We start from the raw sequence: 22,653 nt of genomic DNA on the forward strand, positions 1-22,653 counted from the left end.
CCCTTAAGATGTGATTCTTTCATGCATAAAAAGAGTCCTACCAGCGACTAATCATGATATAAAAATCCAATTTTTGACAACTTTCAACCATGCAAAGTTGATGTATCACATATGTACTTCACCATTCTAGCACATAGAGCTAGTTTTTGACCTAGAAAGGTGGAAAGCAATCATAACCATGCATATGAGGCATCCACATCAATCCATGAGTTCCCATATATCATATGATAACATTCCAACACCATAAACATGATGCAAAACAACTTCGACCTTTAGGTCAACCATAAACCATAACTTCACACATGTGCAGAAACAATTTTTTGACATTTTTGGGAGCATGAAAAACATGCAAATGAAAGTGTTTGACCTCAATTAATGCATCAAGTTCAGCTCTATAATGTAGACTATCACTCCATCACATCACTTTGACCATATGATACTTACACAACAAACCATAACCCCAAAATAAAGTCACTTTATTCATATTTGCTTATGCGGTTCAGAATGTTCAATCATATACTCTCATGTAAGTTTAGGGCCATCTAATAATTGAAATGAACTCACCAAAACAAACCATAAAACATATCAAAATGGCTCAGTTAACTCACGATGTCATATGGTATCCCCCTTTGATAGCACTCCTACGCGTGTAGGTAAAATTGATAATAGAATGATTAATAACTCGCATTCCCGAAGTGATAACGAAGACCTAAGTTCATTTATCATCAAGTTTCATCAAGATTTTCAATTTCTTAAGTGGGTTTTTCCATCCAATGAATCTATATAGTAGTTCTCCAAGGAGCCTGGAGTCAAAAAATTTCGGTTGTGTAGTGGGCAGCAATCTATTTTTTGACCATATCTCTTAGCTCGTGCGTGTTTTTCACATGACACATAAGAGAGAAAATGTTATAAATGATGTTTTTTATCTATGGTATAAAAGGTTTGTCCTGATTCATAACGCTTTGTGATTTATAACCAAAATAGTACGAAAAGCACTTCTTTATGCACGTGCGTGACCATAACGCATCATGTTCTTAAATCAACATGTAAAACATGATGAAACAATCATGAGACAACCTTGTATGTACTTGATTAATCCATACATGCACTCGTATGCAAAAAAACAATCATCGAGAGGGTGACTACGCAGAAAAACGACATAGAGAGAGAGAGATGATGACTATGGAGTTTATGGTTTCTCACCGCAATTTAGAATCGATTAGGGGTTGACCAAAATAGTATTCCTACCGCCTCTATAACATGAAACGAAAAGCACTTCTTTATGCACGTGTGTGACCATAATGCATCATGTTTATAAATCAACATGTAAAACATGATGAAACAATCATGAGGCAACCTTGTATGTACTTGATTAATCCATACATGCACTCGTATGCAAAAAAACAATCATCGAGAGGGTGACTACGCAGAAAAACGACATAGACAGAGAGAGAGAGAGAGAGAGAGAGAGAGAGATGATGACTATGGAGTTTATGGTTTCTCACCGTGATTTAGAATCGATTAGGGGTTGTCGAAATGCTTCTTGCTTTGCCGCAAGAGAGCGGTGATGAGAGCTACGTAGAGGTATCCGCCAGGAAGACTTCCGGAGAGCACGTACACCGTGAACGAGAGAGAAGATAATAAGAAAATAGAGAGAGAGTATCCTTCTTCTTCTTCTTCAGGAGAGAGAAGAGTTTATGGAGATGGTGATGAAGAGCTTGCATCACTCCATATAATAGATAAGTTATTCTGACGTCAAGGCAAGAGAGCTTCCGCATCCGAGAGTGTATCTATCTCCCTCAATGTGAAAGAAGAGAGGTATTTATATAGGCTCTCAAGGCCAAAAGCACTTGCTAAGAATAGAGTGAGCAAGGAGAGACAAGTTTATGCACGTTCGTAGGTTTTTTTCTTTTCCTTGAGGACACGAATTTCGACTCATGATTTAGAGACTCTAAGAAGAAGATTGGCTTCCAAGAAAAGAGTTCTAAACTAAGCTCCTCCTCTCTTTTTTAAAAAGACTCTTTCTTTCCTAAAAACAAGCGTTTCCTTTTGGTGGTCAACTCTTCCACTTACCATTCAATTTTTACATGAAATTTGACCATCCAAACAGTATCTAACCAACTAATAAAAACCATAGCCAAACTACGCCACACCTTAACATCCGGACATTATTATGACTTTCCAATGCTGTCAATCAAAATTCGACGAAATAGATATTGAAAGTTATTTTTCTTATTTTTAAAAGAGACCCAAAAATTGGGGATCTTACATTTGGAAAGGAAATGCATCATCAAGAAGCAAATTTTTGAGCCCTTTGTATGGATCCTCTTCTTCTTCCCAAATCGGAGAGAGGCCTCTTTTGGAAGTCTCACTTGGAGGCTTCCTAAGTACTCTCTCTTCTTGGTGGGGAGCTTGGAGAACCCCATGAGCACGTAGCTACCGTTGCACTTCACTTTGGAGGGATGGAATACCCATGGCCTATTGAAGCCTAGAAACAAGGTAGTTAACAAGCATAGGGGCATCACTACTAGCCTTCTCATTAGCAAAATCAAAGCTATCAACACTAATTTCACTCTTTTTACTATTGTCAGCCATTCTAACAACTTTTAGGTGTAAACCTTTAGGTGTACTTTGGCACTTTAAGCCCTTGGTGCTACTCCTCTTTACCCCTTTAGAAAAGCACTCAAGCTAGCTACTGTACCCGTGGATTGAATACCATTAATTGCAAGGAATAGAAGAGAGGGTCTTTCAACACCAAAACAGCACCGGCTCCTGTCAAGCTTCATTAGCTCAATAGTGGTTAAGCCGTAGACAAGCCCCATGGGACTCCACTATTAAGACCATAACTCTCGACGGTAAGTCTCCGTTATCTGCACGAAGGGAGGCGCACTGCAAGGCTGAAAAATCCATGTTCTACTTACTTAATTGCAATTAATAATACCAACCATTTATAGCTAGCTTGAGGACATCCCATCTTGAGCAAGAAAAGAGAAACTGTCAGGACATGGGTCCTGTATCCCAATAACTAGGCTAGGCAACGACTACGGCCAAGGGCCGGGCTAGGCAGTGTGGACAGGGGATCCATCTAGGGCAAGGGGCTAGGAGCCCACCTAAAAAGGGAGGTTGGGAGGAGGATCCAGGAGAACCTAGTTGCCTAGTTTCTTACACTGGTATCAAAGCAAGGGTTTCTAAATTTGGGAAGACACAGCCGTGGTCTTGCATGCTTTTTCCATGTCGGGGTCACCGAGGGCGTGGAGACCCTCTCCTGTGAAGGGGACGAAGAGGGCGGGACTGCGTGGGCAAGCGCCCTTGGCAAGGAGAACAGTCGAATGAAGGTGCTCCATATTGCACGCGGGCTTTCTCAATGGGAGCGCCCCGGAATTTGGCGCACGTTTTGACACTAGATCGCCCCCTGGTTCGGCCTGTACGGCGCGCCATGGGCTTCTTCTTCTTCTTCGCAGACGACGGCCGCCATAGCTGTGAGGTGAGGCACTATATTTGTTTTTAAAAAAACTTTTGGACGCCCTAGGGTGCCCAAAGGGCCACCCAAGGGGCCCATCCCACCAAGGAGACGGCCTGCGGCACCTCGGCTTCGAGCAAGGCCTTTGCCTACACCATGAAGACGGTCCTCGGGGCCGCATGCATGAGATTTCCCAAGGGGAATGATCTTGATGCAAACAGTTTTGACATTTCAATACGGTTGCAAGGCTCGAGCTCTTCAAGGAACACACAAGCTCCAGAAAGATACTTGCAAAGCATGTATGAGAAATTATGCAGTTCCCGATTCTATGAAGGGTTCTTTGCCAGCTCAATTTTACTACAAGCACCGCCTACTCTTGGAATTAATGAAATCCAGAAAAACGGAATCCAGGTAACTTTTTAAAGTTATGTTTTCTTCTTTCACGTATGCATTTGACACAAGCAGTTATGCTTGAGTAGTCGTAGAGATGCAGAGATGTCGCTCATAGGAACACATATGATGGTCTCCTTGGTCATGCTCTAGAGCTCATGTATTGACACAAGGTTGAGAACATGATCCATGATAAGTCAAACAAGGCTTGAGCTATGCGATGTGTTGATGCATGTGTAGAGCATGTTGTTTGCCAACGGCAAGTATAGTGATGTAACTTGATGGTGTTGGATACATGTATATCTCTCCATGAGTGCAACGTACATGTGCACAAACTTTGCACACGACTGCAAGTATAGTGTACATTAGATGTTTTGATATCATACATAACAAGGAATTCCCTTAGAGAAGGCATACGACCTTGTATGCTTGATATGGTATGCTTACGGTGGAACACTTGGTTGAGTCGTAGTAGATGGATGTGGGTGTCAAATAACTTCGGAATACACTGCATGTGTGTCACGGCTTCTACCCTACATGTACGACATGTACATGGCTCTCGAGGAGGGGACATAACCATGTGTACTTGAGGAGGGTATGGCTTTGGTAGCATGATGCGGGGATGTCCTTACTACTTGCATCTACTCTAGTCTACTCGATCAATGCATGTGTCATATCTGTAGAGCATGTTGTTGACTTGCTTGAGGCAAGTTGTAACCCTTATGCCTGGGACACGCTAGGGTAAGCCTAAGAGGTATCCTTATGCCTAACCGGTGATAGGGCCATCCTCGAGGTAACCCCTATGTCTCGAAGGCTGAAAAAGTGTGCCTAGTAGGCACCATGTTGCAGAGCTTGAGGTATGCAAGGTGTCAAAGCAAGCGTCACATGCATGGCATGGTGATGGCATGTACAATGCAAGGACACTAGCTTGTGCTACCTACTGGTGCAGGGCATGAGTAAGATTAGACACATAAGGCTTGTCCAATGTGAGACTAGGCTCGGCACTATGTCTCTTACTCCTTATGTTGGAGATTTGATTCATGTGTGAAGCTTGGGTATGTGGAGACTTCGTGCGTTTGGCATATGCTATGAGCATACAAAATTGCGAAGAAATAGGCAATGTGTTTGCAGGTTAATTCATATTGCAGGTTATTTCATTATGTACCAGACATGTGTCTGGATATACGATGGCGTCTGTGCAGATATGGCTATAAGCCGTTTTGGATCGAATTTTTTCTTCCACGAAATCTCAAGCCAACTGGTTACAACAACGACCAGGTTAGCACGCTCTTCTTATTTTTCCATGTTTACATCTTTGATGGGAAACTATTGCTTTTGTGAAAAACGAAGTGTCTTCACAATTTTACATGAAGCAAGGCTTCTCCCTTGTTTCAAAAACTGCCCAATGATTTGGAATCACGAGCAGTGGCACACAAGTTTGAAAAAACTTGCAAAATAGGGAATTTCATCTCACAGAATCCCTACCAATTTAGACTGTGCAAGGCACTAATGGTTTGAGGCCATCACTCTCGCCAAGGGCTTAAACAAAAACTGTATGCAAGGCATACTACCGAGGTGGCATGAATTCCACCGCTTCCGAAATTACGCTTCCGCTATCACACTAGACACTCTATCATGGACAAACTAAGTTCTGGATTTTTTAACTTTTTGGTTGCTGTCAACGCACAATACCACTAAATGGAACCTAAATCTAGGACTTATTTCACATGCAAAGTGCCATATTAAGTCATTTTTGTAAAGTCACGACCCCATCCATGGTATGTGGGTCAAGCTGTGGCTTGTGTTTTCTGTTTCCTCTCTCAATGAGAGCATTATACAGGCAGCTTGTAGCATACTTATAGGATAAGTTGCAAGTCAGGCATAAGAGGCGTCAGAGCACACAGATTGGGTAAAGGGGCATACCATATCCAAACTCTTCACTTAAAGCAAGTTCCTCAACCCAGCATTTTCTCTCTCTCTTTCTTATTTCTTTCAAGAATAACGAAACTCTTCTAAGAAGCTTTTGCTCCATATTTTGCTCGTGAGTCAGCTTGAGCCAAGGTGCTCTCACTCACAGTTAGCACGTGGCTAAGATGCTACTCAAATTAGTCTTCATCGGTTCGTCGATTGAACACTATTTTGCATCAAGGCTATGAGCCAAACAGGCTAAGAGCTGATGTCAGGAGAAGGGTAAGACCCAACTATTGGCATTCTTTGGGTGATTGTTTTCAAGATATACCCAAGGAAGTACACATCGACGTTAATGGACAAGCAAGAATCTTGTCATTATGGATTTTTAGGATGTCATTTTTGCACTATATGTTTCTAGTGTGATGCTCAAGTTGAGTTTTTAATACTCTTGCACTTACACCAGCTGATCTATACCATGGAGTCTAGAGGCATCACACAGTTGAGACAGCATGGTTGTCAATACACGCTAGGCATTTGACTTCTGTGGATTTCTTGCTCTAACTATAGCACTACAGCGTGTCTATGGACATATTTTTTGGGGGGTAAGACCCGGCGGGTGATTGTTACATCACCCCATAACCATTAAGGATCACAGCTTAATCTGCATTGAGGATCATAGTTGATCTCTCTAAGTTCTACTTTCACGGAAAGAATTCTGCACTCTACCACACGCGGTAGCGGACGGAGGCACCTTTCCAGTTGATGCCAATCATTTTGTACACGGTTGACTATGTTGGTTACCGTGCTTTGCTAGTTGAGCAGTTTCTACAAATAGTCTTACCATGGGGTTTGACCACGTAGATTCTAATCCAAGGGCTTCAATTGCAGTATCAATATCAGTACTAGTACCAGTATACTACTATACTGGTACTAGACTAGTTCTCGTGCTGGCTATTTTTGACCTCTCTCCAGTCTTTATCAAAGCGGCCCAAAAATAGACTCGAAAAGAGGCGTCCTTAAACACAAACGCATAAAAACCACAAAACACAACCCATACATGTGAGTTAGCAAATTTAGAAAGTTTTTTTTTAAGTCCACAATTCTCGGTCATTTTTTAGTGAGCCGTAACTCCCAAACGGTTTAGAATTTTTCCGGGGCCATCTCATATGAATTTTTTGGTCTCATTGAGCTCTTTGACCATTGTGTGATGCAAGAAATCCATATCCGACTCAGTTTGGCCGAAAATTCACCTGCAAGTTGACAATTTCTACAAAAACAGCGCAAAACAATATTTTCTCACTTTTTCCCTAATCTACGGGCTGAAACGAGCATCAAAATGAAGGAATTTGAAAAAACTCAAAGAAGCAATGTTTTCCTTGTATTGAGGACTATAGTTCCTACATACAAAACTTTTCCAAATTTTGACCTTAGTGCCCTCAAAACGGCTCCCGAGAGGTGTCTCGTGTCAAAATTTGAAACTTCACAGAAACGATTAGAATAAAGTCCTAGACTATGGAAAAATGCAGAAATGAACAAGCTTTGCTCCAAGAAAAATATATATCAAAACTTTGCAAAATAAGTCCTATTAGATATGTTCAAAAAAAAATTATACTATATAGTTTATTTAGAGTATAGGGTGAAAGCATGTTAATGTGTCGCTCTTTTTGTGCTAGTTAGAATTTTCAAGTTAGCACATCATAAAAAAGTTGGGCTTCCGGGAAATTTTCCACAAATAATATCAAAATTTGTCGGAGGTTGTATATTTGGATTCCTTGTTTGAAGAGCTTTCTACCGATATATCATACGTCATAGATCTTGGAGATGTAGCTCATGTTATTATACTAGTTAGCATATGTCAAAATTGAGCTAGTTAGCATTGTCCGGGACATGAAAAAGTGTGACATGTTAACATGCTTTCACCTTATACTATCTACTATAAGTAAAAGTATAACCTTATATACTATATAATATTTTAATAATATACTTGTACTGTTATTAAACCTGACTGGCACTGGACCTGATTGGTATTGGTATTGGTACTGGACGTGACTCGACTATACTCGACCTTACTGGACTAGACCTGATTGGTACTAGATTGGGCTTGGCTGGATTGGACCTGACCAGACTGCTACTGGACTAGACTCGTAGTGGGCTAGACCTGACTGGTACTGGACTGGACGTGACTAGTATTGGACCTGGCTGGTACTAGGCCTGACTATACTGGCATTGGACATAGCTAGTACTGGTACTAGACCTGAGTGGTATTGGACCCTGGCTAGACTGAACTGGACCTAATTGGAATGGACCTGAATGGTATACTGGACTGGACTGGACTAGTACTGAATTTGACTGGACTCATAGTAGACTGGACTGGACATGACTGGTACTCGATTGGACTGGACAAAAGTGACGATGCCATATTATTGTGATCTTTGATTGAGAAAAAGAGAGGGACACCATTACATGATATAGTAGCAGTAGACATTGTTTCTTATAATATGCTACACTAATTTTACCCAGTGTCATAGTATTATGTACACCATGGATGTAAGTAGTTTCTAACAAATAAAATAATTCAAGTTTCACCATGAGACAAGGTGGATGGATAGAAAGAGGATGACCTCTAGAGGTACCAAGTTTGTCATGCACAAAAGAAGCTAGGAAACCAAATTGTAATGAAATTTAGTAACAAGATGACATATGGGTAAACAAATAAATATATTTAAGTCACTTATACCTAGGTGACAAATCTATTGATTAGGGATCCCTTCTGCTTGTTTTTAGAATGATGTGATCCCCCAGCTACCCCTTTTAATTAAATCAAATTACTAGTATTGAAAAAGCGTACCATCACTACAACAAAAACAGGTGCCTTCGACGCAGATTTCAACGCGAGCCGTCAAAATCTTTGTCTTTGTGATATCGTCAAAATACGCGTCGATATCTATGTCGAAAGGTACCTGTTTTTTATGCGTATTTTGACACAGTATTGACGCATATTTCGACGACCATATCCAAAAAAAAAATGGCCAGAGGACAGGCAGCTTGGCCTATGCCCAGTGAAAAGATGGACACAGCCACAGCCAGACTGCCTATCCTCTGCCCAAGAAAGCGAGCAGCACCAAAATCAACCGTGCTCTCGTAGAAATTTCGGCAGAGTTCCCTTCGTTTTAACATAAACTTTTCAAAAAAAACCATATGTATACGCCTCCTACCTGATATCCATGTAGGATCTCACATGAGATTTAAGGCACAACTTGATGGAAGAAATGAAATGAACTTTGTGCAAAACCATAACCATAACGAGCTTCATATATAACGAACTTTGTGGAAAACCATAACCATAACCATATTGATTAAAACCATAATGATAACCATAACCATAAACAAAAAAAAACCATAACCATAACCATAAAGTTAAACATAACCATAAACAAGACAATAACCATAACCATAACGTCCATAAACAATAGACAATAACCATAACCATGTCTATACAAGAAAGAAACACAGAGATGTGTCTGTGTCTCACAAAACATATATAGAAATGCATTGATGACTCACGCGTCACAACCTACACATAAAGGGACAAGTCACAAAATTAGTATGATATTACTTCACATATACTTAATTAATTAAGTCAACTCACACATATTATTTGTCTCGAGCAAACGTCTCACCTCAATCAATCAGCGAGACTCTAAGGCCTCCCAGTCTATAGGCGCTCCTGCAAGGATAGCAAGATCATTCAATACTTCATAAATGCCTCTCCGATATCCATCTGTCTACTCCTGGCGTGTCAGGGCTCGATGCATTGCAAGATTCTGCATTTATACAAAAATCAAAGTAATTAAGAATACATGATTCATTGCTTTTTTTTCTTTAAAGCCATAGCTAGGATTGGATTGGAAACTCACAAACTCATAGCAAAAGGTGTCGAAGCCTCCGCTACCAAGATGAGATGTGCCCTGGTCATCCTACATACCTTCGCGGCCTAACGCTACTGTCTGAACCTCGTGTCCGCTGTCTGCTCATCCTCCCTGATCTGTTGCTACGTCTTGTGTGAGATGCCCAAAGGCTTCGGCGAGCCCTGCATGAAAGCCCGACGAGCTGCATTTCGACGAGGTTTCACGGTGTCCCGTGCAACATTCGTGATCCACCTCCTCGGAAGCTCCTCTGAACACGGAGTAGGCTGATACTCTCTCATGATGGTCTCTGATGCATGGTTTTTAGGACCCCTTCTGAAGATGCAATAAAGGCACAGTCAGTTGTTGGAGAGATGAGGATACTCTAGTCCAAGGGATCTCGAAAGAGAAGAAAAATCTACTTCACAAGCACCAAAGAGTAAAAGGTGCCATGGACAGAAGATACGTGGGAACGAGCTCTTATGCATGCCTACAACCTATATCTTACAGAATAGCCCATTCTAGGTGTGAATTTCTAGTGAAATTTACACGAGGATGTTCGTGTGGACTCACAGCACAGCATACTCCAGTTTCACTTTTTTACCGACAGTAAATATTTTTTACCACAGTAAATATTTTTTACCTACAGTAAATATTTTTCACCTACATGGTAAATACAAATCACTTTTTACCTACAGTAACTTTTTTACCCATGGTAAATATTTTTTTACTGCACCATAAGTATTTGGTACGTAACAGTTCACTGTTACTAGAAGCAGTGATTGGGCATCAACAATGCAGTTACAAGAGGAGAAAAGGGGAAAATCTTATGGTAAAGGTGAGTCAACAGGGATAAAGACTTTTGAGTTGAAAAGAGACATGCTGATTTTTTCAAAGAACACATGTCAAAAGAAGCCATGGTTGAGGATTTTTTGAGAATTTGATATTCAGGAGGACCCAGCTGCCACCTCCCCCCCGCAGGTCCCCCCCTGACATGTACAGAACCTCCAGTTTCAACAGCCACCTTACCTACTCTTAAATGATGGTCAAGGCCTTATGCCCATGTGTCACAATCAGAAAAATCAGCATTTACCCTCCCCTCTCACATCACTCTAGAGAATATCTTGATGGTGACATATCAGGTGACCTCAATCTGTTGACCACCCTAAGCAAAAAGTAACCCCAATCAGCGGATTTAAGCATGTTTATCCCTAATCCTAAACCCTCTCAGAAACCTATATAAGGAGGCCTTCTCTCACTCAAAACCAACACTTCACCCACTTCACCAAGCAACGAAGCTATGACGACATTGCTCACAATGAGAAGCTATGGATGGAGCTCTACTCTCTCTCCCTCTCTCTCTCTCCCTCTCTCTCTCTCCCTCTAGTATGCTACATTACTAACCCTAAAACCTAAATAAGGAGTCTTCTCTCATGCTCCATGGCCACCATCCTCGCCATCATTCTCTAAGGTATTGATGTGTTGCTAGTAGGATCATACCTACTTGCTGGGTTGATTGTTTTTGACAAGGGATTATGCCATCCTTGGCTTGCTTCTCTATATCCTTGTTATGTATGATCAGATGCCGTTGTATTGTTAAGCTGATGTCTTGTGTATATATATGCTACATAAGGTCCCTAAGCTTCGTTTCTATGTGTTTTGCGATATGTTTTGATGCCATCATAATGCCAGAAGTCTCACTTGCCTATGTGCACTATGTGTGAGGTCCCTAAACCTCTGAATTTAGGGTGGTGCCCCCTTTGTTTTGTTCTTTGCTTGTTTGCATGAGGCGTAGTTTGTGGAGTGTGCACGAGTACAGAGGCCACCCGATTGCACTTCTCTTTTTCCCGCTATCATTTTGGTGCCCCCACTGAGGAGGGCTACACAGACCTTCAGTCCACAAGCAATGAAGATGTGCAATCTACAACATGGACGAATGGCGTGAGGAGTTTACAAATTGGAGAACAGAAGAGGAGGGGGCTTTAGAGGCCTTAAAAGCTTTCATCGAGGTCTTGTTACCAGGTTGCAGTGTCATTGAAATTCAAGAAGTAAGTTCTTCTACATGCCTTGTTCGTGATCGTCGCCAACGAAGGAGAGTAAGAAGAAGAGCTTGATATACCTCTCCTCTCAACCTATGAGTGCTCCAGAAACCTCCAACGCACACGAGCTTGAAATATTCTACATCAACATACACGAAGGTACTGTGACACACATTAAGGGAAGAGAAAGCATCACCAAACCTCTCTTTCCTGAGGAGCCGACTAAGAGGAGGAAGATCACCTCTACACCTAAGTGGCCCAAGGCCGCAGTGCGTGCTCAAGCATAAGGTAACATTTGGCTTAATCTCATTAATAAGGGATTACATGACCACTACAGGCAAGAAAAAGTCTAGTGAGCAACCAACTTCAACCTCCAACTTGCAACCACAACTCTCACCCCTAAATCCTCCTGAAGCAAAGAGGCGAAGGCTTGCCTACAAGATTGTCGCCCGTCTGCGAGTGCTCCCAGTGCACTTTGTGAATCCAGACACCACCAATCTCAAGCCAACCTCCTGTCCGCGTGAAGATCACTTTGGATATTGTCCAAAGTGCTTTGGAGACCGGGTGAAAAGCCTCCCTGCCCTACCTTTGCTGCTAATTTTCAAGAATTTATCTCAATCTAAGGAAACTATCTTAGTTGATGATGTGTTGCACATTAATGGTGTCACTTTCATTCGTCATGCTGATTATGGTAATAGCATCCAATTGTTGCTTGCTAAAAGGCTCAGCATTGTACAAAGTGTTGCCATCACGCCTTACGTCTTCACAGATGCATCAGGAAGAGTCGAAGTGATCCGAGGTGCTGACCTTCTGTGGCTGATCAGGCTCATTGGTCCCAAGGTGGTGCAACTAAGCTAGGCTCTTGTGTGTAAGTATGGATGCCAATAATGAGAATGATGATCCCCGCATGTTTCCTTTCCATTTTGTGCGTCATATCCGTGTGAATATTTGTATTGATAGAAAAATCTTTTATCAGCAAAGAATAGCCCTATTGTTTGGAGCCGAGAGACTTGGGGAAATCTTGCGCTCTCCTCATCCTGTCATTCTACCCTTACTAGACTATTACCATTCCTTTGATGTGTCGATCTTCATCCTATTTTGAGCTAAGTTGTGCTAAAGCTCCAAATTGTAATTACCATACTCTATTTTAAAATAAATTGGAGCTGTTTGTGTAATTGTTTACTCTCTCACTTATGGCCTTCCCTAATTTTTATGGTAAGCTTGGGGAGGTTGCTCCAGACTTTTTGGATAATTTGGAAATGGCCTTTTTGGTATCGGGAAGGGATGACGAAGCTACTAAGTTAAGGGCCTTTCCTTTGGTCTTGAGGGAAGGTGCAAAATTATGGTATCAAACTTTGGCACCTGAAGAAAGAAGAGACTGGGAGTCCTTAAAGATGGCCTTCATCGAAGAATTTCGCCGCCATGAGCCTCCAGAGGAGATATGGAGACAGCTCTTAGAGCTACGCCAAACATCACCCAATGACTATAGAAGCTATGAAGGAAAGTTTTCCAACCTATGGGAGAAATGGTGTGCATCACTAGGTGAAGGAGAAAGGGTGCCAGAATGCCTAAAGAAGGACTGTTTCCTGGCAGGGCTTTACCCCATCCTTCGAGAAAAGGTAAAAGGTAAATTCCCAGATACCTTTGATAAAGCTATGACTTATTCAAGGGAGAAGGATAGGAAGTTAAAATTCCAAGCTCAACTACAAGGGGGAATGGAGCCTCCACCGCTAGCTCAACCTACAGCAAGGGTAGTAGCAGGGACAGGAGCAACAGACCAAGAGTCCTCTCAACAAGAATTACTTCAACAAATCACCAATCAACTAGAGAGCCTGTCCATCAATCTGGTTCAAGGTGTAAGGGCTCCCCAGCCAGGAAATGAACGAAATAGACAAGAAGGACAAAGGCAAGCACGTGAGTACATTTGCTACAACTGTGGAGAGGTAGGTCACGGCATGTATTATTGCCCCCATCCACGACGCTATCAAGGAAATGGTAATCAAAGACGGCCTCCTCGCCAGCAAGTCACTCCTCCTCGAGCTAGGCCACTAAATGGACAAAATGCACACGTGGCTCCACCAATCCAAATATTGAGACCCCCTCCTCCACCACCACAAGCACCAGCAGAGATCCCTCCACTACCATCGGGAGGGGAGGACAGGGCTGTCTCTGTCATAAGTCTTGACAATGGTAAGGATAAAGGGAAAGAAAAAATGGAGGAAGCTGTTGCCATGCCAATAAACAGAGTTAGGAGACAAAGAACTGATGAAATGGAAGCTTCAGAGCCGGATAAAGGGAATGAGGGTTCCTCCCAAGTGATAGGAGACAAGAAAAGCAAGAGTAGGTCAAGGAGACACATAGGAGTAGAAGACTTTCCACTTGGGGTAGGATCCATACCTTACGACCTGGTAGCAGATGTGAGTAAGCAAGGACCAAAGATTTCATGGCAGCAACTCCTCCACCTTTCCCCAAAGATGCGTAGAACTTGGTCTAAGATGGTCAGCACCAGGAGGGCTAAGGCAAAGTCAGTTGGGTCTATTATTGCAAGAGGCATGAAGGATATTGTGCCAGTCATTGATGCAGAGATTAAGAGTCTGCGAGTCTCCAATGTGTATGTAGATGGTGGAGCCGATATTTGTGTTATGACAGAGAAATTAATGCACAGGTTGGGTTTGGAAGTAAACGAGAAAACTTCCTTACAAGCTAAGATGGCAAATAATGTAAGGGTGGCTTGTGTGGGAAAGGTTAATGGAGTGAAGGTTTCAGCTTTTGGTGTGGCAATCTCAATTGATGCTTATGTGATCCCAACTAAGGGGGAGGGCTATCCGCTAATCCTTGGAAGACCTTGGCTTATGGCTATGAAAGCTAGGCAAGATTGGGAGACAGGTTCCCTTGAGTTGCGACCAAATCATAAGGTAGGTGGCAAGCAACAAAAAATTGTGTATGACATGAAACAGGGTAGACAACAAGACCTAGAGATGGAGACTTCTATGGATGAATGGAGCACAAGCAGCTGCTCTTCATCTGAGGATGATTCATCTGAGGAGGATGCTAGATCTTTGGAAGTCATGGGTATAATACTGCGAAACCCAGAAGGAGAAGGTGGTCAAGACTCTCTAAACAAGGAAGAAGCCACAGGCTTAGAGGAGATGCTAGCTAAGGACCTACTAGAAGAAGAGAGAGAACCCTATTTGCAGGTACTAAAGAAGCATGATGGCCTCTTTATAACTGATTACGAGCACATTAAAGGAGTGACGGTAACCCAACACCATATCCAATTAAAGGAAGGTGCCAAACCAGTGGTGCAAAGGCTAAGGAGATTAGGGCTAGTGCAACAAGATGCACTCTTAAAAGAAGTAAAAAGATTACTCAAGGCAGGATTTATCTACCCAGTGGAAGATTCTGAGTGGGTGTCTCCAGTTGTGGTAGCACCAAAGAAAAATGGGAAGTGGAGGGTATGTGTGGATTACAAGCCTCTAAACGTAGCCACAAAAAGGGACCATTTTCCTTTGCCTTTTCAAGATGAAATACTAAATGAAGTGGCTGGTCATGAAAGGTACACAGTGTGTGATGGGTAATCAGGCTACTTCCAAATCAGAATTGCAGATGAAGACCAAAGAAAGACTACCTTCATAACACCTTGGGGGTGTTTTGCTTATAGAGTTATGCCTTTTGGTTTAACTAATGCCCCAGCTACTTTCCAGAGGTTTATGAACTTGGTGTTTCAACCTTACTTTGGTAAGTCCATACGAGTCTTCATTGATGATTTTTGCATTTACAGCTCTAGGGAAGTACATCTGTCCAAGGTTGATGAAGGTTTCACCCGTCTGGCCCAATTGGGTGGGCAATTGAATAAAGACAAGTGCCACATAGGTGAGAGCAAGGTCACTCTTCTAGGCCATGTTGTGTCTCAAGATGGTATTGAGGCTGACCCTGAAAAGGTAAAGACATTGTTAGCTTTACCTACTCCTTCAAACGTGAAGCAACTAGTCTCCTTCATTCAAAAGGTTCGCTACATGGGACGATTCATACATCTCCTTTCTCAGGCAATCTATCCTTTGCAGCAGCTCACTAAACACACTACATTGACATGGAGTGAGGAGGGTGAAAGGTGCTTTCAAGAAGTTAAAACCATTTTGAGCTCATTGCCTGTCGTCCTACAACCCACATGGGGTGAATTATTCTATGTAAATCCTAGTGTAGGTCCAGAAGCTCTAGGAGCTGTCTTGATGCAAAAAGACCCAAAGACATCTCTCATGAGACCAGTCTACTTCTCTAGTAGAGTGATGACAGCTGTTGAAAAGGGTTTCAGCGCAACTGAGCAATTGGTGCTAGCTCTTAAGTTTGCAGTGGAGAAGTTTCGGGCTTACTTACTTCCGAGACAATTTGTGGTGATCACAACTGAGGAGGTTTTTCCATATGCCCTACAACACATGGAATTGTCTCAAAGAATAGCAAAGTGGGTGGTGCAGCTTCAAGAGTTTGACTACACACTACAAGTAGAGGATTCCACCCGTGTTTGTTTGGCAGATGTCCTCACACAAAGGTGTTATGAGAAGGCCAAGAAAGAGGCACCTAGTTAGGTACCGCCTATCCCGGAGCCTGACGTTCTACTGGGAGCACACAGTCTGTATTTTGATGGGGCTTACAAGAGGACCAAAGACAAGGCATCAGCAGGCATAGTAATATTAGGTCCAGAGAAGGAGAAGATCTTTGCAAAAGGGTTTCATCTAAAAGAGGTTCATTCTAACAATGAGGCAGAGTACCATGCCCTTGTTTTAGGGTTGCAATGTTGTCTTTCTCAAGGCATCACAAAGCTAAATGTTTTTGGTGACTCCATGTTGATTGTTAAGCAAATGGTTGGTGTATGGGCCTGTAAAAATGAAAAATTGTCTGTTAAGATGAGGGAAGCAAGGGCCTTGTTGAAGGGTTTTAAAGAAGTTCGAGTGCACTTTGTACCTAGAGATCAAAATCGAGAAGCAGATGCCTTAGCAGGTGAAGAAGTACAAACTCTCATAGTAGGTGCTATCCTTGTGAAAAGTCCTTTAAACCAGGGAAAGGAGGAGCTGCATGATTTACTTTACTTTCTTGAGCATTGTGAAGCACCCTCTGGTATGAGTAAAAGTGAACGTAGTTGGTTGGCAAAAAAGGCTACCAGCTATAGCTTAGTGAATGAGGACTTGTATTGTAGAGGGAAAGATGCTGTCTTAAGGAGAGTTCCTGCATCCCAAGAGATAAAGGATATTTTGTTTAGTTGTCATGAAGGTGTGTGTGGTGGCCACTTTGCACAAGAGATTACTAGCAGAAATATTTTACAAGCAGGGTTCACGTGGCCAAGCCTCCATCGAGATGTACAACATTGGTGCCGCACATGTGAGGTTTGCCAAAAAGCTGGACCAAGGCGTCTTACCCATGAAAATCAGCATCCAATCAAAACCTATGGGCCATTTGAAAAATGGGGGATAGATGCAATAGGGCCACTACCTTGCACTCAATCAGGGAAGGAATACATCATTATGGGGGTGGAGTACATGACCAGATGGGCAGAAGCTTGTCCCACAAAGCGCATCACAGCCAAGGACGTGAGTGATTTCATTTTTGAATGCCTTTGTTGCCGTTTTGGCACACCTTTGGAGATTCTCTCGGATAGGGGACCGGGATTTCGAGCTGATTTAGTCGGGCAATTGATGAGCAAGTTAAAAATCAAGCGCAGACACTCTACACCATACTACCCTCAGTGCAATGGTCTTGTGGAAAAGGTAAATGGTCTTATATGTAAAATCATCACTAAGCAAGTGCATTTACATCCTAAGGCATGGGACAAACACCTAGATGCAGCACTTTGGGCCTACAGAACATCCTTTAAAACATCCTTGGGGTATACACCTTTTCACTTGGTTTACGGGCAAGAGGCACTATTGCCTATAGAAGTGGAGCTAGCGAGCCTCCGAGTTCTAAAAGCACATCAAGAGGATAGTCAAGAGAAGCAGGTGGAAGGAAGAATCATCGATTTGGAGAGGTTAGGGCTAGATCGAGAGTCAGCAATGAAGTACTATGCAGCCCAGGCAGAGAAGAAACGAAAGAAGTTCAATCGCAACCTTGTCAAGAAAGGTATCAAGGAAGGTTCTTTAGTGCTCAGATACGACAATCGCTTTGATCGCAGGAAGGATGGTAAGTTCTTGCTTAAGTGGGAAGGCCCTTTTGTAGTGATACAGAGGTTCTCAAATGGTAGTTACCAACTAGGTGACCTAGATGGTAAGGTACATCAGACCCCGGTAAATGGTTGGCGATTGAAGGCCTACCAATGTCGTCTTTCACAGCCATATGCTGGTGAAATCAATGCTAAGGATGGTTCAGAGGAGAGCTCATCATATTCGAGCTCCAACTAAGGTAACAATCATGTACATAGTCGTTTCAAAAAAAAAAAAAGAGAAGAAAAAAAGAGAATGCTACCAGTGAAAGTGGATATTGACAATGGATGGGGTATGGCTTTCAAGGGTCTAGGAGACCAGTTGTTAGTCATGGATGGATACAATTATTCATCAGAAAGGACTAAACAGGGTCCAGCAGCTAAGAAAGCAGTAACATGGCAAATTCAATTGGTACCAGGTGGGTAAGTATTCAAGAGAACCCTATTGTAGCACAACCTACAGCTAGAGGCATCAAATACCTCTAGCTTAAGGGGGAGGGCTATATGATGCATGGTTTTTAGGACCCCTTTTGAAGATGCAATAAAGGCACAGTCAGTTGTTGGGGAGATGAGGATACTCTAGTCCAAGGGATCTCGAAAGAGAAGAAAAATCTACTTCACAAGCACCAAAGAGTAAAAAGTGCCATGGACAGAAGATACGTGGGAACGAGCTCTTATGCATGCCTACAACCTATATCTTACAGAATAGCCCATTCTAGGTGTGAATTTCTAGTGAAATTTACACGAGGATGTTCGTGTGGACTCACAGCACAGCATACTCCGTTTTCACTTTTTTACCGACAGTAAATATTTTTTACCACAGTAAATATTTTTTACCTACAGTAAATATTTTTCACCTACATGGTAAATACAAATCACTTTTTACCTACAGTAAATATTTTTCACCTACATGGTAAATACAAATCACTTTTTACCTACAGTAACTTTTTTACCCATGGTAAATATTTTTTACTGCACCATAAGTATTTGGTACGTAACAGTTCACTGTTACTAGAAGCAGTGATTGGGCATCAACAATGCAGTTACAAGAGGAGAAAAGGGGAAAATCTTATGGTAAAGGTGAGTCAACAGGGATAAAGACTTTTGAGTTGAAAAGAGACATGCTGATTTTTTCAAAGAACACATGTCAAAAGAAGCCATGGTTGAGGATTTTTTGAGAATTTGATATTCAGGAGGACCCAGCTGCCACCTCCCCCCCGCAGGTCCCCCCCTGACGTGTGCAGAACCTCCAGTTTCAACAGCCACCTTACCTGCTCTTAAATGCTGGTCAAGGCCTTATGCCCATGTGTCACAATCAGAAAAATCAGCATTTACCCTCCCCTCTCACATCACTCTAGAGAATATCTTGATGGTGACATATCAGGTGACCTCAATCTGTTGACCACCCTAAGCAAAAAGTAACCCCAATCAACGGATTTAAGCATGTTTATCCCTAATCCTAAACCCTCTCAGAAACCTATATAAGGAGGCCTTCTCTCACTCAAAACCAACACTTCACCCACTTCACCAAGCAACGAAGCTATGACGACATTGCTCACAATGAGGAGCTATGGATGGAGCTCTACTCTCTCTCCCTCTCTCTCTCTCCCTCTAGTATGCTACATTACTAGCCCTAAAACCTAAATAAGGAGTCTTCTCTCATGCTCCATGGCCACCATCCTCGCCATCATTCTCTAAGGTATTCATGTGTTGCTAGTAGGATCATACCTACTTGCTCGGTTGATTGTTTTTGACAAGGGATTATGCCATCCTTGGCTTGCTTCTCTATATCCTTGTTATGTATGATCAGATGCCGTTGTATTGTTAAGCTGATGTCTTGTGTATATATATGCTACATAAGGTCCCTAAGCTTCGTTTCTATGTGTTTTGCGACATGTTTTGATGCCATCATAATGCCAGAAGTCTCACTTGCCTATGTGCACTATGTGTGAGGTCCCTAAACCTCTTAATTTAGGGTGGTTCCCCCTTTGTTTTGTTCTTTGCTTGTTTGCATGAGACGTAGTTTGTGGAGTGTGCACGAGTACAGAGGCCACCCGATTGCACTTCTCTTTTTCCTCACAACTGCCAATGCACTCTGACTGTCAGTGTAGATAGTGTTGGCAATGTCCTGTCCAACACCCAAATCAACCATAAGGCGTCTGAGCCATACACACTCAATCGTAGCTGTGAAGACTGCCCTGTACTCAATCTCACAACTCGAAGTGGCCACAGTAGGTTGCTTCTTGCTCAACCATGATATACATGAATTGCCAAGCATGAAACAAAAAGTACTTGTGGACACTAGCGTGTCAAAACAACTAGCCCAATCTGCGTCCAAAAAAGCATGTAAGTCTGGCGGCAATGATCCCCCTTGGGATAAAACAAGCCAAGATGTAAAGTGCCACTAAGGTAGCGGAAAATCCTCTTGACAGCCTGCCAATTCTTAGACCCTTGGCTATGCATAAATCTGCTGACCTGTGAGACTACAAACTCAATATCTGGCCTTGTGTTGCATACATAAATGAGGCAGCCAACAGGAGTCTGGTAAAAAGTGACATCAGCAGGATTGCCAGCATCATGTAGACTCAACTTCAAACCTGTTTCCATGGGAGTGGCAATAGGTTTGCAATCCTCAAGTCCAAACTTACATAGCAATGTCTCTATGTAACTTTTCTGACACAAGGCAATACCACCATCACACTGCTTAAACTGTATACCCAAGTAATGATGCAACAGCCCCAAATCTTTCATCTTGAAAGTAGCATTCAAATCATCCTTAAATTCAGCAATATGTCTCTCATTTGGTCCAGTGATCAACAAATCATCGACATAAAGAACCACAATGAGAAGTACATTACCCTCATGCTTTACATACAATGTGCTTTCTGTTGGACTATTACGAAAGCCTCGTTTAACCAAATGAGTGTCATCTTTCTCATACCAAGCACGAGGAGATTGCTTCAACCCATACAAAGCCTTCTTACATCTGCACATTTTGTCCTCTTGTCCTTTTATGACAAAACCGGGAGGCTGCATTACATAAACTTCCTCAAATATGTCACCATTCAAGAAAGCAGTAACAATGTCTGATTGATGTACATCCCAACCAAACTGAGTTGCCAATGCACATAGAAAACGCACAGTAGTCATACGACAAGTGGGAGCAAAAGTCTCTTCATAATCTATGCCTTTTTTATGTGCATAACCCTTTGCAACAAGTTGAGCCTTATGGCGACCGATCTCACCATCCGGCTTGCATTTCAACTTGTAAACCCACTTTGTACCAATGGCCTTTTTGCCAGGAGGCAAATCACATAAAGTCCATGTGTCATTTTCTATAAGTGCATCATATTCTGATTACATGGTAGCCATCCAATTTTCTGAATTCTGTGCTTCACCAAAAGACAGAGGCTCCTCAACATCATGTAAGCTAGACACAGCCAAAGCATAACAATCTGATGCATAAGATGCATGGCGAGAGCCTGAACGAGTACGACTAGACAAAGGTGCATCCAATTTACTGTCACGCAAAGTGTGCACCAACCATTTTGGCATACCTCTAGCCTACTCATTTTCAACCCTTTCCTCATCAAGTACATCAGGTACATCTGCATCAGTAATAGGCTGATTTGTAACATTTTTAGAAACCCCCATAGGCTGTACATTTGCCTCATTGGAATTTACATTCGTATTTCCACCACTAAAAAGAGGCAACAAAGTGTCATAAATGTCCTGTGAGCTTACATTACTGTCTCTAGTACATGACAGCAAGGGCTGAACAGAATCTTCCACAAACACTACATCTCGAGAAACCAGAATACGTTTTTTTTGCGGATGATACAACCTGTAACCTTTGCTTTCAGCACTATAATCAACAAAAATACATTTGACAGCCTTATCAACCAATTTTCTACACTGCACTTGTGGCACCAAAGCATATGCCAAACAGCCAAAAATACGTAGTGCTCAATAGAATGCTTTCTATAATGCCATGCTTCATATGGAGTAATAGACTGCAAAGCTTTCGTAGGACACCTGTTAAGTACATAAGTGGCACACATGATGGCCTCAAGCCAAAAAGAATGTGGTAAAGTTTGACTTTTGACCATACATCGTGCTATTTCCGTCAGTGACCTGTTTTTCCTCTCAGCAACACCATTTTGCTGAGGTGTATAAGTCACTGTACATTGGTGTTTTATCCCACGACTAGCCAAAAATGCATTAAATTCATGAGACATATACTCCCCCCCTCGATCGGAACGGAGGGTGCCCATAGTACATTTCGAGACATTTTCAATCGTAGCTAGAAAGTGTTTGAAGCACATAAAAACTTCGGACTTCACTTTAAGCGGAAATACCCATGCATGCCTGAAGTAATCATCAATGGTCACGAAGTACATGTAATTTTCCAAGGACGGAATTTGCATGGGCCCACAAACATCACTATGCACAGGCTGCAACCTGCATGTGGCCCACACTGAACCATCCTTTGGAAACTTAGAACACTGCATCTTACCCAAAATATAGCCTTCACAAAATGTTTGACAGGTGCTTCAAGAGGCAGCAAAGAAGCAACCGTATCAAATTTTTGCAAACGCAGCAAACTGGCAAAATTCAGATGACCAAAATGTGCATGCCAAAGTTTTGCATCTGAAATAGCCCTTGAATCTACAACAGCATTTGCAAAATTTTGTCCACACTTGTCATACAAAGTGAGCTTATACAACCACGACACAAAAGGCCAAATGCAACAATTTC

The sequence above is a fragment of the Adiantum capillus-veneris genome, chromosome 24, assembly GCF_014529385.1.
Source record: "Adiantum capillus-veneris isolate H3 chromosome 24, ASM1452938v2, whole genome shotgun sequence".
In the NCBI taxonomy this organism is placed as follows: Eukaryota; Viridiplantae; Streptophyta; class Polypodiopsida; order Polypodiales; family Pteridaceae; genus Adiantum; species Adiantum capillus-veneris.